Here is an 18,566-nt window from a genome sequence, read left to right on the forward strand (position 1 = left end):
AGTAACACACCATGAAATATAAACAGGATAATTAGAAAGTGAAGAAAAAGGGACTGATGGATTGGGATAAAAGTAGAAAGGACCATCAACTTAATCTTAGTAAGGTCAAATAAGGATCACTGTGAGAGGAATTGAACACAGCATCTGAAAGAAGAGGAGGTTGTAGGTGGAGCCTGGGGAAACTCTTGTCTTGGAGAGGTCTGTAGATCCAAATCTAAATTGGATACAGCTCATAATGTTAGGCTCTCATAAGGTCTTATATTTTTCCTTCCTTGCTTTTTCAGTACTTGCAATTCTGTGTATATATGTATAATTTTAAAAATTTGCCTTTTTTTACTAGATTATAACCTCTGTGAAGGTAAAGACAACATTTTTAAAAAATTATTTATTTTTACCATTGACTCTTTAGCAATTAGCATAGTACTAAGCATGTAGTAAGTGTTTAACAAATATTGTCAAGAAAATTGAATAAATTTTTAATTACCAAATGATGTTGTGTCTTTGGGTTAAATAATGTGAACATTTTTTAAGGCATTTAAAATAATTCAGGCCTAGGATGGTGGCTCAGGCCTGTAATTCCAGCATTTTGGGAGGCCAAGGTGGGCAGATCGCTTGGGTCCAGAAGTTCAAGACCAGCCTGGGGAACATGGGAAAACCCCATCCCTACAAAAAATACAAAAATTAGCCAGCATGGTGGTACACACCTGGAGTCCCAGCTACTCAGGAAGCTGAGGTGGGAGGATCACCTGAGCTCAGGAGGTAAAGGGTACAGTAAGGTGTGATTGTACCACTGCACTTCAGCCTGAGTGACACTGCAAGACACTGTCATGACACTGTCATTCATATATATATATATAATATATATAACATATATACACACATATACATACACACACATATATACACACACATATATATACACACACACATATATACATATACACATATACATAATAAAATAAAACCTATTATTCAGGATTTTCTAGAGAGACAGAGCCAATAGGATCTAGATACAGATATAGATGCAGACACAGGTACACATATAAATATACATATACATATACATATACATATACATATACATATACATATACATATACAAGAGATTTATTTGGGGAGTTGGCTCATGAAATTATGCTGGTTAAGAAATCCTATGACAAGCTATCTGCAAGCTGAAGACCCTAGGGTGCCAGTAGTGTGGCCCAGTCAAAGTTTGAAAATCTCAGAAACATGGAAGCTGATGGTAAAATTCTCCATTGAGGCTGGGAGGCCTGTAAACCCAAGGTATAAATCCTGAGTCCCAAGATGAGAGAGCCTAGGGTCCTGATTTCCAAGGGTAGGAGAAGAGTGTGTCCCAGCTCCAGGAAAGAAAGGAAATCCTTTTTGTTTTATCCAAGCTCCCAGCTGATTGGATGGTTCCTGCCCACATTAAAGGTGGATCCTTTTCATTCAGTCCACGGACTGCATCCAATTTCATGTGAAAACACTCACAGACACACACAGAATTAATGCTTTTCTAACTTCTCTAGGTATTTCTTAATCCAGTAAAGTTGATGTCTAAAAGTAACCATCACAAATATTTTTAAATACCAGACCAGAAATTTTGGTCAAGTTTACCTCCTAATTATTAGTACAAGAATGTCTCATGTCACATTCTACATACTGCCTGTATATATAAAGACACTCCAGCCTAAACTTTTGAAGATACAGGAATACGCAACTTCTGCAAAGACTGGAATGTGCCTGGAAGTCAAAAGTGTTGGTGAGTGTGTTGATTTCACTAATGATGGCTAAGCTAAAATTGTCTGAAAGCTTCACCTTTTAATACATGGTATTAATTTTTAATTCTTGCAGGCAAGGGGAAGTCTCTGAATCTGTACATTCTAGGTTGTTTCCAGGGCCAAGTGTCAATTCAGATATACAATATGTCTTTTGTTGCTTATATGGTAAATGGTTCTCTGAGAACATTCATGGTGACATTTGTCTTTTGTTGTGATTTTTGCTTTTTACCTGAAAAATATGTTGCCCTGGGAAGAAAATCATTTTCATAAAAATTCTAACATCTGGATTTTAACTGCATGCCTCTTTCTTATTTCTGTCTGTAATCATGCTCACAGAAATGACTGAGCATTCTGCCAAGTCTTATTTTCATGCTTTTTAACTACCTCAAGAGTGGATTTTATTTAGTCCATTTTCTGAATGGAGACATTGCAATTTAACGGAGTCATTAAAAATTGATCTGATTTTGTAAAATAGGTAACCATGCAAAACTAAAACAAAACATTTGGTAGGTAATAACCAATTTAATGTGAGTAAAGGGAGGGTTGTTATTTTTAAAAAATCAAATGTCTCGGTAGCATTGGGGCTGTCTTTTTGTATTATGCAGCTGTGCAATGCACTCATGTGGGTGCTCAATAAATACTAAGTGAGCATAATAATAATATCATTTCAATCAAAGTGTAAAAAGAAAAACATCAATGCAAGTATGGAATGCTTGATTCTATGATTTATACGGAAGTCTGTGCTGTGCATAACAACACACATGGAAACATCTGCTGGGATCTGCTGTCACAATGCAAGAGACAACAAAGATAATAAAGCCATTGTTTTCATCTAAAATGAACCTGTTATCTGGCTTTCTCTTAGCTAGTCAAGGGACTACAGTGGCAAATATTAACTGACCGTCAGAATATTCAATAAGAAGAATTACATTTTTGTTTTCAATCCATTAGAGCAATATGCTTTATTTGTGATGCTGAAGAAAAGCAACATGTTAATGCAGTCCATTGCTATCAGCTTAGTGGGTATTTATGTGACTGTATTTTTCTGAGTCTGTAGTATTTTTATTTCATCTTTTGAATATTATAATTTGCTTTATTCTTCTCTTCTGTTCTCTGATGGTGAGACATTTTTACTGTTCAGTAACATCTTTCTTCAAAGAATATTGAAGGTAAAGAAAGAAAAATGAATGATATCTAAAAAAACTAAATGTTGGGTTAAAGTGAAAATTGACGATAATAGTTAAGAGATATATTTTTATATTAATTTTAGCTGATGATATGTTCTTTGGCTCACAACTTAATTTAAAATATAGGATTTTGTCCCTACCTGAATTTAGGTTCTATGAAAATGGCAGTCTAAGGAAAAAAAATGTAGACAGAGCCTGCTGTAATAATTCTTTTTTTTTTTTTTCTGCCTGGGTTTTCCCTCCGAAGCTCAAAGATCTTTATGTCTTTGATGGCTTTGCAAAAGAAGCAGGCAGAGCCCTCCTCTGCCTGTATTTTTTTTCACCATGCCTTCTAGCCATTCTATGTTTTGATCTGTGTTTCCATCTGGGCTTACTAACATAGCAACTCTGGCATGTAATCCATCCAGTTTATTATCTATTGAAATACCTACTGCCTGAAGTGAATTTATTTTGGCAGCAATGACTTTTGATAGAGATGTATTTTGTTGTTTTTGTGAAAGACAGGTGAGTCTAAAGATTCCAAACCGACACCTGGATGACAATGCTTTGGCCTTTCCTCATGGCAAACTTTGGTGAAAAAAATAAATAAACAACTTCCGTGAACATATTTGTTTTTATTTGTCATTATTAACTTGTTTTGTCTAAAAGCCAGGAATCTCGGAGGCTAAAAGTAAGGAATGGTAACATGCATAAGGAAATCAGGTTATTATAACACAATAGAAGCAGACTCTCAAAGCTCCCTAAGGGCACTTCTTTCCTCTCTCTTTCTAACTTTTTCTCAGTGTTGAGTTATTTTTAACCTTTAGAATTTAATTTGTGAAAGATTATGGCTATATCAAGTTTTGCAGGAACCGTACTTCTAAAGTGTTTGCATGTTTTAGATTTTGATGATTCACTGTCTGTTACTCTCACCTGAAGCTGAAATAGAGAAAAGCAAGAGGAATGAAATTGTGTAGAAGGAATATCCAAAAGGTCAAAACAGTAAAATTTATTTTGATATTTTGCATAATACATATTGCTCCCTAAAACTTTTATTGCTGCCTTTTGAGGTACATTGTAAAACAAAACTGGGTTATTCTTTAAACTAAATTTGGTTTTGCACACAACTTGAAAACGAATTTGTTAATGGATGCTTCCATTTAGCTGCTACCTCTGCTTTTTTAAATGAACATCTCAACAATTTGCTTATTTTGTAGTTAGGTATGGTTTTATCATGATAATTGGTCAGAAAGTGCAGACCCTATATTTAGCTTTGTTCTGGAGACACTGTAACTTTTTTGTACAAACCATGCAATGCTTTTAGGAAGGAGTAGGATGAACATTCTTTCCTTCATAGGATAATCTATAAAACATATGAGTCTCGGGTGATTAAAATCATTTTATGAATTCTGGTAACACCTGTGTATATTATTCAATCTGGATATGAGCAATCTAATGCAGTTGTTTCTTTGATGAATAAATGTGGGGTATTTTGTGTCTGTAGCAATTCCTTTATACAAGTCACTACTTCAAAAAGAAATTCCTGATGCATATATTGAGACATTCCACATGGTTGATCTGTATCATCCCATCTCTTTTGCCTAGTTCTTGAAAAGAATTTTTTTTTTAATAGAAGAAGTAGCACCTTTACCAATAAAATTATACCTGTTAAAGAGTTGATCTCATGCCTATCACTAGAGCCATCCAAGTTCTTCATCCCAGGATTTGCACTTCCATTGTATCATGCTACATATTAGACTATATGGTTGAAAAAGTTTTTTTTTCATGAGTTAATTCTATTTAGATGGTGTTTGAGATGTACTTTAATTCATTGATCCATTAATCTATTTGTTCATTCTTCTATTTCACCTATTTGAAAATATATTTGGTTCCAGGCACAAAAGATGACCTGTACCTCCAATAAATTTGCGAGCTGATATAGAAGACAGATCATAGAATGATGCAATGAATTAAAATAGTAAATGAGGAAGAAACTTTTACGAGTGGTTAGATATTCAGTGTGACCTCACTGTGGGTGAGGAGAGAGGGTGACAAAGAATAACACGTAGTAGGAAAGGGCCAGATTATGAGGTTCTTTTGTGCTATAGTCCAGGATATACAGACTTTATGTAATAGAAAAGTGGTCTCCAAAGTTTGGTGCATGTCCCCAGGGTGAACGCAAATTGACTCATGGGTCATTTGGTCTTATGTTGTGCTTCCTCAGAGGCAGACCCTGAGACCAGCGTGTAAGCAAAACTCTTCTGGGGAAGTGATCCCAGAAAGCAACAGTAAGAAAGCTAGGAAGCAATATTTCACTTCCTAGTAAATAGGGATGAGAAGGAATTCCATAAACAATGTTATATTGAGCAGGTTATTCCTGAGTGCAACTGGTGTTCAATTCAGCTGGGGACCTCTAGGGAAAAGTGTAGGTTATACTTCAGCACCATCTCAACTGAAGGGACAGGAGAACTGACAACTGTACACCAACTCTTCTTAGTCGTTGGTTGAACAATGCCCATGGGAACATGAATTTCTTGGTACTTCTTGTATCCTCATATGCAGGTCATAAAGCTTTTAGTGACCAGGGAAACCCTCTGGCAGAGTCAAAAATGCTTGTGGCTGGAGCTGTGGGTTCAGCATGTATAAGAATGGTGTGCTGGGTCGGGCCTGTGGCTCACACTTGTAATACCAGCACTTTGGGAGGCTGAGGCAGGCGGACCACCTGAGGTTGGGAGTTTGAAACCAGCCTGACCAACATGGAGAAATCCCATCTCTACTAAAAATACAAAATTAGCCAGGCATGGTGGCGCATGCCTGTAATCCCAGCTACTCAGGAGGCTGAGGCAGGAGAATCACCTGAACACAGGAGGCAGAGGTTGCAGTGAGCCGAGATGGTGCCGTTGCACTCCAGCCTGGCAACAAGAGTGAAACTCTGTCTCACAAAAAAAAAAAAAAAAAAAAAAGAAGAAGAAGAAGAATGGTGTGCTGAGTTAATATGGTCAGGCACCAAAGACAGATGCCATATAGATGGGAAGAAAATATTAAATCTTCCATCTATATTTATTCGTACCTTTCATACATAGATTGGCAATGTGCCTACATTTGATATTTAAGTGAAATAGCTAACTTTACAGAAGTTTGTCACTTCCTTCTGACAAAAAATGTAGAGCATAGACTGTTGACAGTGGTGAGGTTCTTTTGTGCTATAGTGAGGTGAGGTGCTTACTTTTTCAATTATAGTTAATTAATCTTTACAAGATAAAAAATCTTTAAAAATATTTGGAAAGCATAGTTGAAAATACTAATAAATAAGAAACTGTTTCTAGCATAAAATTTTACTCAGAGTTGCCGGGCGCGGTGGCTCACGCCTGTAATCCCAGCACTTTGGGAGGCCAAAGCGGGCGGATCACGAGGTCAGGAGATTGAGACCATCCTGGCTAACACAGTGAAACCCCGTCTCTACTAAAAATACAAAAAAAATTAGCCGGGCGTGGTGGCGGGTGCCTGTAGTCCCAGCTACTCGGGAGGCTGAGGCAGGAGAATGGCGTGAACCCAGGAGGCAGAGCTTGCAGTGAGCAGAGATTGCACCACTGCACTCAAGCCCGGGTGACAGAGCGAGACTCCGTCTTAAAAAAAAAAATTTTTTTTTACTCAGAGTTATCGTATAGGGTCTGCCAAGCATATTTCAAGATTATTTGAAATATGAATTTTAATTCACCACCAGAAGTAGGAATAGATATTAGGGTTGGCATTGATGATTAGTTCATCTAATATAGGCATAGAAGTCTACTGAAAATCCAGTGGGAAAATGAAAATAATCTTTTCTAACTTGCGACTGGAGATGAAGCAGTAGATTGAGTATATCATTTTATGTGCTATATAATGTTTAAAAATATCATTTGATGGATAAAAATTAAAGTCACGTGAGCCAATGAGATCACCCAAGACAAATATGCAAAACAAGAAGAAATTAGGAGTATGAATATTTGGCTCAGCTTTTCTCAGGGAGACGAGTAGTTGGTCTTTATGGTCTATCAGGTAGTACATAAGAGGTTTAGTTGTATTGAAAAACAAAACAAAAGATTGTTCACAAGAATTTCATAATTTTTAAATGTAAGAATTATGAGGACTTTTGCAGAAATACTACAAAGGTTGAAACATTAGGATCTTCCATATTGCACATTTGTTACAAAGACCGTGTTAGTCACTTATCTCTGCTTATGTTCAGAAAGTACAACTCACTTGGGTTTTGCCAACATTTCCAGACCATGTTTATTAGTTGCTGATTTTCAAAATATTTATATTTGTATTCATATTAGTTTGTGCTGTATGGCTATTATTGGCCTAACTTTTAAATGATCCCCCAAAATGTCCCACTTTACTCTTCATTATCTATGAATTTATGATATCACTCTCGTAATTATATTATATGGTACAGTTTATCTTAAAATAGAGAGGTTATTTGGGTAAACCCTACCTATTCACATGACAGCTTAGAAGCAGAAAGCTTTTCTCACCGATGGCAGAAGTGGGAGTCAAAGAGACAGAGAACATGAGAAGGACTGGACCTGTTGTTGCTGGTGTTGAAAATGAAGGTGCCACATAGGAGGAATGTGGGCAGCCTTCAGGAGCACTGAGGCCACTGGCCACCAAAGAGACAGGACCACAAGCAACTTAATTCTGCAAATAACCTGAATGAGATTGGAAGCAGATTCTTCTCCAGAGCCCCTGCATAAAAGCCTAGCCAAGTTGTCTTCTTAATTTCAACCTTGCAAGATCCTAAGCAGAGAGTCCAGCCAAGTCCACTATGAATTCTGACTTACAGAACCGGGAGATGATAAATGGGTATGTTTTAAGCCTTTAAATTCATGATAATTTGTTATTCAGCAACAGAATGCTAATACATCCCTGACTTACAGTAATCAGTATTTAGTTTGGTGAAACAAAAATGACTAATAAAACTCCTAAAATATACATTAAACTCAGAATGACATCATACATGTTTTTAATAAAGTGGACTATGGCGTAAATATAGATTGTGAATCCGTATATGCTGGGACAATTGAATTTGTAAGTGTGACAATTTTGCCTAGAAGTCCAAAAATGTGCTTATAATTTGGCAAAATGGAGATCTAAAAACAAAGGAAACTCAATTTTATTAGACCAGAATTTTATTTTCTTCTAGTTCCAAACATTATGAAGTTTTATTAAAGATAAGAATAAAGCCATTGAACATTTTGAAAATTTAAACTAAAGACAAAACATTTCTCTTGAAAGAGCCAAGGCCTTCAAAAGCAAGTGAAAAATCATATTTTCCAGTGGAGGAAAGGCTGACCAATACTACATAAGTGCCTCATTGAGGATAATAAGTTTGATGAGAAAATAGAAAGAGTCTTTATCAAATAATTTCATTGGCTATTGCATACTATACATGCATAAAATACAGAAGAACGCTTACCATCACATATCTCTGAGCAGATATTTTACATTACGTTTGGGAGAAACCACTGACTTGCAGTGTGAAGCAGCTCTCTCTCAATGGATGGTGCACATATAGGGAAGGATGATATTTTTTTTCATAATTAAAACCCATGCAAAAAAATTAACATTGTTTTGTGTGGCTAAGATTACTTTGTCAGTCATGATAAAAGACTGGAACCTATATTAATGTCATGTAAACTGTATATGCAGAAAGGCCACATGTGCTTTGTAAAGAGGAGGTTGCCCTTCAGTGGCAACACACGGGTAGCTTGATTTACAGTGAAGGACAGCAATTTGGACCAAATCTTGACTCAGTGTTGATAGAAACACAGAATATTGTAAATATGTCAAAATACATATTTGCCTGAAGAACTGGACAAACACAAGACTGTGGTTTAACTTAGTAAATAATGCTGAATATTGAAAAAAAAAGTTATTCATAAAGTGGTTGATAAAAATTTCTATTTTATGATTTTATGTGACTTTGCCAAAATTGTACGTCTTCCTGACACAAACTCTGAAACTTGACTATCCAGCATGTCATTTTGGTCATATAGAACATACTCAAAAGTCACATCCAAATATCCAAATGCTCTAGAAATAGGGAGACATACTTTACACAGGTGAATTCTACAAAATAGCAGGTTGCAGATAGTTTTCACAACTATCATTATCATTCAACAATTTTCAGTTACTTTCAAATGTAATGTATCTTTTAATTAGCATCTGACAAAACTAAGTAACTAGTTTAAAGGAGAAATTTTTCTATATTTTTCAGTCAATAATCATCACTCCTTGAGAATTACATTGACCTTTGCTGGCATTTCCTGTGAACTATAATGTGATATAGAATTTTCTAATCTGGAAGGAATGAAAAATTATACATACAGATAAAATTAATGAATGAGAGAGTAAATATATATACACAGAGATATAATTAACAGATGGGAGATGATATATATATGTGAATATATATGTGTGTGTGTATATATATATATATATAACATAAATCAACTTTGAAATTTGAACTACAGCTTAAATTATTTTGTTTTAATACATTGGTTAAAGGCTTCATTAGGATTTTCTCTCTCACTGGTTTGTTATTTTTAATTTTACACATTACATTTTGTTTTATTGTTTAAAATCCCGATAAGTAATATCTCAATTTGCTTAAAAGCAAGAGTCTGCTTGCACCTAGAAGGACAGTTTTATTTTGTTTTGTTTTATTTTTAAATATTTACCTATCTGATCTAAGAAGAGAAAACTAAATGTTCACACAGACAGCGTTAGAACCAAGATAAACTGATGCACTAAATGCCTAGGAAGAAGCCAAGGGAGGTGGTTGTGCCCAATGCTATTTGGTATGTAATTATCAGTTTTGTGTTTTAGTCTGCCTGTAATACACATGATACAAAATGTTCTTTGTTTTCTAGCATAAAATCTACACAAATGCCCTCATTCTATAAGCATCTCCTATTCTTTTTGGGAAACCAACTGTGATCCAAAGGAAAACTGCTTTTCATCATAGAAACTCTTTCTTTTTTATTTTATTTATTTCTTGCCAAATTGTCTTGCTTTCAGATATATCTGGGCATGTCACAAGTCTAAATGATTCATAAGTCATCAAAATAGAGGCCTGAAAAATTTGCCAACCCATGTAAAAATGCAGCAGTTGTAAAGAAGGTTAAATAACAGTATAAACAGTGCCTCAGTCCTGGGCAGTGTGCTCTTCCCAGGTGAGGCAAGAGGAACAAACAGGCTTTTTAGAAAGAACGAGTGTTGTTCCCATTGATGTTCATAATAAATCATCATTCAGAAGATTCTGTCAATAACACACTGCCCCCAATCGCCTCATGCCTGCAGCGTTACGCTCATGCTATTGCAACTAGATGAGCTATCAAAGCCTCATGCAGTCAAAGAGAGTAGTTTAAAGAGGTACAATAATAGGCGATTTGCAAACAGCCCAAACCTTTAGCTTCTTCCCCTTTTCCAAAAGTGTGCAGTGAATTTACATTAACACCTGCTATTGGAGATGAAAGAATGGATTTGCACTGCAAGAAGAATGCCAAATCTTCCTATAAGAGTGACTCATTTCCCTAAACTGTGGGATATTATGTGGAACTGGAGGCAGCATGTTGCATTCAACATATTGGGTCAAATTTGAATTTTCAAAAATAAAATGGCAGTGTATCATTTAACAAAAAGAACTCAGAAGTCCTGTCTCTCCATATATTTGCTACATAATCACCAGATTAAATTAACTCTGTGAGCAGGTAATTTTTATTGTCTAAGGATAATTTATATCTGTAGACTTTTTACTACCTACTCATTCAGATTACTATGACATCTAAGATTTTCATGCTGTTAAATTCAATTTATTGTGGAACATAAGGGCAATTAAGGGATGGGAGATGACATTATATTACATCAAAGTGAACTACAGGAAAAGGAGGAGTGTACCACTAGTAAATTGCTATATGTAAACATAATTTTGAGTATTTTCTTCATAGTGAAGAAGCAGACAATATTCTCAACAACTCACTGTTTCAGCCACTTTTTTCAGAGCCTATTTACTACATAAAAACGAATAAATCATTGACAATTTGAATATGTGAAAAAAATTAAATTTTAAAAGTCTGAAAGAAACCATACATATCACAAAATCCATTTAAACATTTTAAATAAGGTCCTAAAACACCTATATACCTGGCACACATTTCCCCTATGTTTTAGAATGATATATTAGTTGTTTAGTGCTGAAAAACAAATTATCAGAAATTTAGTTAGGAAAAATAAAATACATTTACTATTTTGAATTTTTTATGCTTCAGAAATATGGAAATGCCTCAGCTAGATACTTTGAGTCAGAATCATTCACAAGGCTACAATGAAGGTGTCAGCCAGGGCTTACATTTCATCCGAAGGTCTAATTGGGGAAGTATCTACTTCCAAGCTCACATGATTTTTAGCAGAATTTTCGTCCCTCAAGTGTTGTTGCATTGATAACTTCAGTTCCTAATGTTGAACTGGAGGTCACAATCAGTTTGCTGCCATGTGGGACTCCCCTAAATGACACCTTTATCAAAGCCAGCAAGGTAGAGAATCTTTTAGTACAATGGATTTCATTATGTTATATTACCTAATCACAGAACTAACATTATTTCTATGGCTAGAAGCAAGATACAGGTTCTGTCTGAACTCAAGGGGGAAGGGGAGAATTATATAAGCATATAAGTTGTGTGTGTGTGTGTATTTATTTATTTTTTTAGAGATGGGATCTTACTCTGTCACCCAGGCTGGAATGAGTGGCACAATCATAGCTCACTGCAGCCTTGAACTGCAGGCTTCAGGGTTTCCTCCTACTTCAGCTTCCTGAGCAGCTGGGACTACAGATGGATGCCAGTGTGCCCAGCTCACATAAGGACACAAGTACCAAGAGGTGGGATGGTAATTAGGAAAAAGTTAAAGTCTGCCCACCATAGATGCATTGCCTCTTTATATGACACTTAAATTCACCGGCTATTCTCCCCAAAATTGGATGACCTTGAATATGTTTTATTTTCCAGAAATCTTCTACTGCTCACTGTGCAGATTCACCAAGTGTCAAGACAAAAAGTACACAGCCAAAGATCATATGCTTTGACTTTAGCTTGGGGATTTCCCATTGGCAAGGCCAAAATCTCTTTAGAGCTGTTCTGTCCTCTTTCTGCCCTGTCCTCTTTCCTTGCATTTCTCCTTTTATATGGCAGAACTGTATCGTGAGCTCCAGCTCCCTCTGCTTGTTCCTGCTTCCTTCCTTTCATCCTTCAAAGACATCCCCCCAGCTCCCCGTCTTTTACGTGACTTGACATCTATTTCTTGGAACAGCTGAATTAATGCACAGGTATAATCCAAAACCAGGTTTATGAAAAAAATGACATAGAATATGGTTGGCTCTTGACAACTCTTGAACCATGACAAACACTGTAAATAACTTACAAAAAGGAAAAAGTTTCTGTAACTGACTACCTTTTATTTCTGTTACTTTTAAAATTTCTTCTTGTAGGCTGGGCATGGTGGCTCATACCTGTAATCCCAGCACTTTGGGAGGCAGAGGCAGGTGGATCAAGAATTCAGGAGATCGAGACCAGCCTGGCCAACATGGTGAAACCCGACTCTACTAAAATACAAAAAATTAGCTGGGCATGGTGGTGTTCATCTGTAGTCCCAGCTACTCAAGAGGCTGAGGCAGGGGAATTGCTTGAACCCAGGAGGTGGAGGTTGCAGTGAGCCAAGTTCACGCCACTGCACTCTAGCCAGGGTGACAGAGTGAGACTCTGTCTCTCTCTCTCTATATATATATATATTTTTTTTTTCTTGTCATTTCATATGTGTCCATTTGTTTTGGGGAAAAACATACCTACGTGTTCCCTTAATTATTTGCCGTCCTTCACTTGGTGTGTTCTCTGGTGATGAAAAGAGAGACAGAGAGAGAGGGAGGACCACCAACATGACAGTGCAAACAGCAAAAACCTTCCCTGCCTCTCTTTTTAGACATATGAGTCTACCTCAAAAATATGGCTTGGCATGAAACAAAACAGTATTTCTGTGCACAGGTTTTAATATCATAATTACTATAAAGAATTTTTATGCTATTTTCATTAAATTCCCGTTATATGCAAGGGATATAATAACAAATATACACAGCCATTTCTGTCAAGGCACCTGCAGAATTTCAAATTTATTTCCATGTCATTCTTGGGAAAAGATACTATGTCATTCTAACCATTTCATTTTTTTAAAAAATGGACATACTGAAGGTGCTAAACAAATTATTGATCAAGTGGCATTGGGAATTACCTAATGCAGAGATGCAAGGTTGAAAGATTCTAGAGGAACTTCTTAGAGTAATTGTGTCTGAGTTTGAAATCTTTAGAGTTTTATTCATCAGAATTGAGTCCTCTTCTGCACAAACAGAAATAATAATGCAGATTGATGGAGTGGGTGATGAAGTGCCAGAACTGATACCTTGTTGAATCTCTATTTGTGGAGTATCTGAATAGCTGCCCTCCCACGTGTGTGCAGATAAGACCCACACACAATGTGTGCAGACACATTCCACCTGGAAACTAATATTTTCAAATGCCTGCTCATGTTTTTTGCTGTGTCCTCTTTGTCTAAGGTTATGGAATTATTTTTCTGTTAGTAAGTTTTGTTATTTAATTGTTTCACAAATATCTTCTCCCAATTTGTTGTGTTTTAACTTTGCTTATGATGCCTGGTCTTATAGAAAATAATAAAAATTTAATCTACCATACTTACCATATATTTCTATAGATACACACATGAAAACTATTTGGAAAAATTTCAGGTTATTTGCTATTTGATTGATACAGTCTATATAGTCTATATCAATATAGTCAATATAGTCTATATCTTGTTTATCTGTATTACTTTTAGGATACAGATAACCTTTTATTCTCCTTCTAACAAGCCATTTTTCTTTTCCAGACAGACATTTGAAAACAATTCTTAGAAAAAAAATTGTCTCTAGAGCATCATCTGGAAACTGCGCTGTTTGCTGTCCTAAACGTAAAGCCTGATTCTGCAAAATATTACCTAGGGAGATAGGGAAAAGGGACCTGTTGGGAGATTTTGTCTGTCATGTTTTATTTTATTAGACTGAAAATCTGAGGCAAATGGGCAAAATGTAGTATTTTTTAAAACTGATGTTAGCAATATAGTCTGTATCTTGTTTATCTGTATTACTTTTAGGATTTATTATATATTAAGTCTGTGGATAATATATAACGTTTACACAGGTAGGTTAGGTGATGGTAGTTGCCCTTCCACTGCATCTCTGCAACTGGGGCTGTTTCAATCAGGCAAGAGTGAAGTGGAGAGAGTTGGAGGGGATCAGAAAGATGTGGGGGAGCACATTTGTGACCCAGCACTGCCCACTGTAATCAATTCAGGGATCTCAATTCTAGCTTCTTTAATTTATCCTGTCAAATGTAGTTCTTTCTAATTAAGGATATAGCCTGTAAATAAAGTGGTGACAAAAGAGAAAAGAGACAAGGACTTTCAAAAGTAACTCTTTAAGGAAGACCTTTGAGAATCCACAGAGTAAAATATCATGTTTTTCTGAGAATGTGATGATACACATTTTACATTCACTGCAAAGTGACACAAATAAAATCTAGAGGGAATAAAGGTAAATATTGGCTGGAGATGTTTGTCCTCTTCTAAGGAAATATGATTGACATATCTGAAGAGTAATATCAAGGACCTGAAGTCACACATAAGGCCAAGCAAAGAAAAGAAAAGTTAGATTTAAAGAGCAAGAAAACGAAATTATACTGCTAATTTGACATATCAAGGTTGATCACCAGATATGATGCAAAGGACCAGGCAGCAAACTGAAAGTAAATAAACATTGTTCCTTTTGGAATGAACTTGAGTGAAAATAAAGGTGAGATGAACTAAAATAAACTTTATGGTAATGTGCTTGTATATTATAGAACAAAACACAAAATAAAGTTCCTCCATTTAAGAACTGTAACAAGAGTATAAATATGAAGAAATGTATTTTGTTTACTAACTTAACATTCACTTTGGCTCACAATAAGTTTCCATCTGTAATGGTTATTTTATTTTTCAGATGGGTTTATACATCTTGGTGATAGCAAAGCACTTAACGCACAGCTTTTGTTGTTAGGCTCTATAACAATCTTTTTTCTCCTATTTGGTTTTTCGAATAAAGTTTAAAAATTTGCGCCTTCAACTTTTCACTCCATCTAATCCATATAATTTTCTTCAAGGCTAAATAACACTTGAAGGTGGACAAAAGAAACCCAGCTTGTCATAACTCAGGAAGGTGATCAAAAGGAGCCAGGTGCTCCCTTAGCCTTTGATTACTTACACACGGTTCAATATCTGAGTAAGGGAGTACTTTGCTTTGTGTCCTTAGATTCCATTAGTGACTCATGACAAGAGAAACCAATTTTGGGTAACAAGAGCAGGAAATAGAGATGTCCGGCTCGACTACATCTTTTTAATTATAGAAATGAGCACGTGTGTGTGTGTGTGTGTGTGTGTGTGTTATGCTTAACAATCAGCCTATTAAATAGCTAAGACTGGTCTTTACTAAAACAGTAGACTTTAAGTTATTGTGTATCAGGCTTTGGAAAACTTTCAAAAGAACAAACCATTAAGTGGTGTGGAGTAGGAAGATAAAGGACTTTCAGAAACAGGGGTTTCAGTTCATCTTAAGGGAGCCTGATGATTACTTGACATAAGCGTTCTTCCAAGTTCACCATTAAAGGTTTTACAATAGTTTTCAATGTGGAAGGCAAAAGTGAAATATATGATAATATTTCTGAGCCATTAAGATAAAGAAACAGGAAATTGAAAGTTGAAAATGAACAAAATGGGGGACAATTGAGAGAAAACGATGGATTCTGTTAGCTGGTACACTTTTGTCCCCATAGATTACTAAAAGGACCTTAAATAGTTATTTAGTTGAGACTTATGCCTAGGAAATACTTTGTCAAGGAAATTCTGCTTCTAGAAATAGGAAATGATGGAAAATAGCAGTAGTGCTTAAGAAATCGTTTTCTGAAGTTTCTTGCTTTACATGAAAAAGTGAGCTTTGCTGATGTCAAGGAAGAATGCATACTGGAAAGTGAGAAAAGATGGAAACGAATCCTGGGAAGAAAATGGAACCTATTATTTTCCTATTGTGACATGGTTTAGAAAAATATCATTTAAATCATACTCCTCCTGAGTAAAGAATTGTCTAATTCTACATTTGATACAGTGTGCAGTGTATACTTGGCATTCAATCAATGCTTTTGAATATAGATAATAAAAATGTCCCTTTTCCTGCAGTGCAAAGTACAAATTGGATGGAAGGACAAAATTCTCTCATTTTTTCACCAGTGATGTTCACGAGTGACCACTGGTCTTCATCTGAAAGTATTAAAGTATTCCCTTCATAACCTTTTAATTCCCAAAGGGCCTTAACCTTTTATCCTCCTTCTAACAAGCCATTTTTCTTTTCCAGACAGACATTTGAAAACAATTCTTAGAAAAAAAAATTTGTCTCTGGAGCATCATCTGGAAACCACCCTGCTTGCCGTCCTAAATGTAAAGCCTGATTCTGCAAAATATTACCTAGCCACCCAACTACTTCAAAGTTTAAATGCCACGACAATACGTGTTAACTCCTCCAATCAAAAGGGGCTTCCCAGGGCTTCCAAACACTGTTTTGTTTTCCCTGCCAATCATCTGAACAATACTATTGTCAGTCATATTAATTTAGACAAATCTTTTCAAGATCAATGGGTGGAGCAAACCCAGGCAAACAGACTGGGATTAGCTCTCTCCCTCTCAAAATAACCAGAAAGAGCAAAGATGCAATTAACAAAACAATAAATGTGTCTCAGCATACATCCCTGCCTTAGTATTCCAGCAGATAGATGGAAATTATGCGAGGGCAGAGAGGCCAGGCATGTCTTCTCTGAAGCTGAACTTGTGCTGCACTAAGGAGGACAATGTAGAAAACATGCATGTTTTTACACCTTTGGAAGCCACTCTCAGTGACAAGATAACCTTTCTTACCTCTTTTGGTTGGTCTTTATTCTGGTGCTCAGTGTTGGCATTGTGTGTTTTAAATCCACTTTTTGTTGTTTATAATCATTTTCTCACCTCTTTCCAAACTATACCTAAATGTGACTAGACTATATTTCTAGAGCATAGCCTCCACTCTACTTCGTCTGGCTGATGGCTGAAATGCTTTTCCCCACAGTACATGGAATCAAATATATTCCTCAAGAACCAGTTCAGATGTCAGCCCTCCCTAATATCCCCAACATACTGTTCTTGCTCTTCCTTCTCTGGCACCCAGTTTGATTGTCTCTTATGTGTGCATCTTATGTGTACTATTTCCATCCATATTTTCTGCTAAACTACAAGATCCTCTAGTACACAGAACTTGACTAAATATTTATTTTATATTCTGTATGTTGTAGCTCATCACTTTGAACATAGTAGACTTTTGATAAAAGAACACATTCATAATAGTAGAGTTTACACTCAGATGTCTAATTTATACCTCATACCCTTCTAATACATAATGATGCATATAATCACCACAAAACTAAAAGCTTTATTCTGTTATTACCTCTGTTTTACACACAAAAAGAGATCAGCAGCACACAAAGATTAAAGAACTTGCCCAAGCTCATGCATATATTAAATGGCAAAGCCAGCCTTCAAACCCAGGCATCCCGATTCAAGCATCCACACTCTTATCTCCGATCCTCTCTTACATCTTGTGTTTGAAACAATGAATAAATGAATGAACAAAATTTATGTATATTACTATTTTAATATACTTTTACTATTTAAATTCTCCTTCCTTTCACAAGAAACTGTCCTTGTATGTGACAAATAATTTTTCTCTTGCTGCTTTCACAATTCTTTCTTTGTCTTTGACTTTAGACAGTTTGATCATTATGTGTCTTGGTGTGGTTCTTTTTGAGTTTATTTTAGTTGGAGTTTTTTAAGCTTTTTAAATCGATACATTCATTTCCTCTTATATTTGAGAAGTGTTGGACATTATTTCTTCAAATAATCCCTGTGTTTCTTTCTTTCTTTTCCTTCTGAGACTCCCATAATGTATATATTGGTCCCCTTGATATTATCTCATAAGTTTCTTATACTCCCTTACATTTTTTTCATTCTTTTTCCTTTTTGCTCCTCTGACTCAATTTTAAATAACCTGCCTTCAAGGTTGGCAATTTTTTTTTTCTCCCCAATTAGCTCTGCTGTTGAACTCCTCTAGTAATTTTTTCAGTTCAGTTATTAAATTTTTAGATGCAGAATTTCTGTTTGCTTTTCTGCTTTTCTTTTTAACAGTTTCTATCTCTTTGTTGATATTCTCAGTTTTTTCATGTGTCATTTTTCGATCATCTTCATTTATCTATTTGTGTTCCTCTCTAGCTCATTAGACGTCTTTATCTGCATTTCTTTAGGATCCATTTCTGGAGTTTTAATTTGATCTGTCAATTGAACAATGTTTCCCTATTCCTTTGTGTGCTTTATTATATTTTTATTTTTGGTTTTAATTTTTGCAGGATTTCAGCATTCAAAGAAA

Source organism: Pan troglodytes, chromosome 5 (genome assembly GCF_028858775.2).
Source record: "Pan troglodytes isolate AG18354 chromosome 5, NHGRI_mPanTro3-v2.0_pri, whole genome shotgun sequence".
NCBI lineage: Eukaryota > Metazoa > Chordata > Mammalia > Primates > Hominidae > Pan > Pan troglodytes.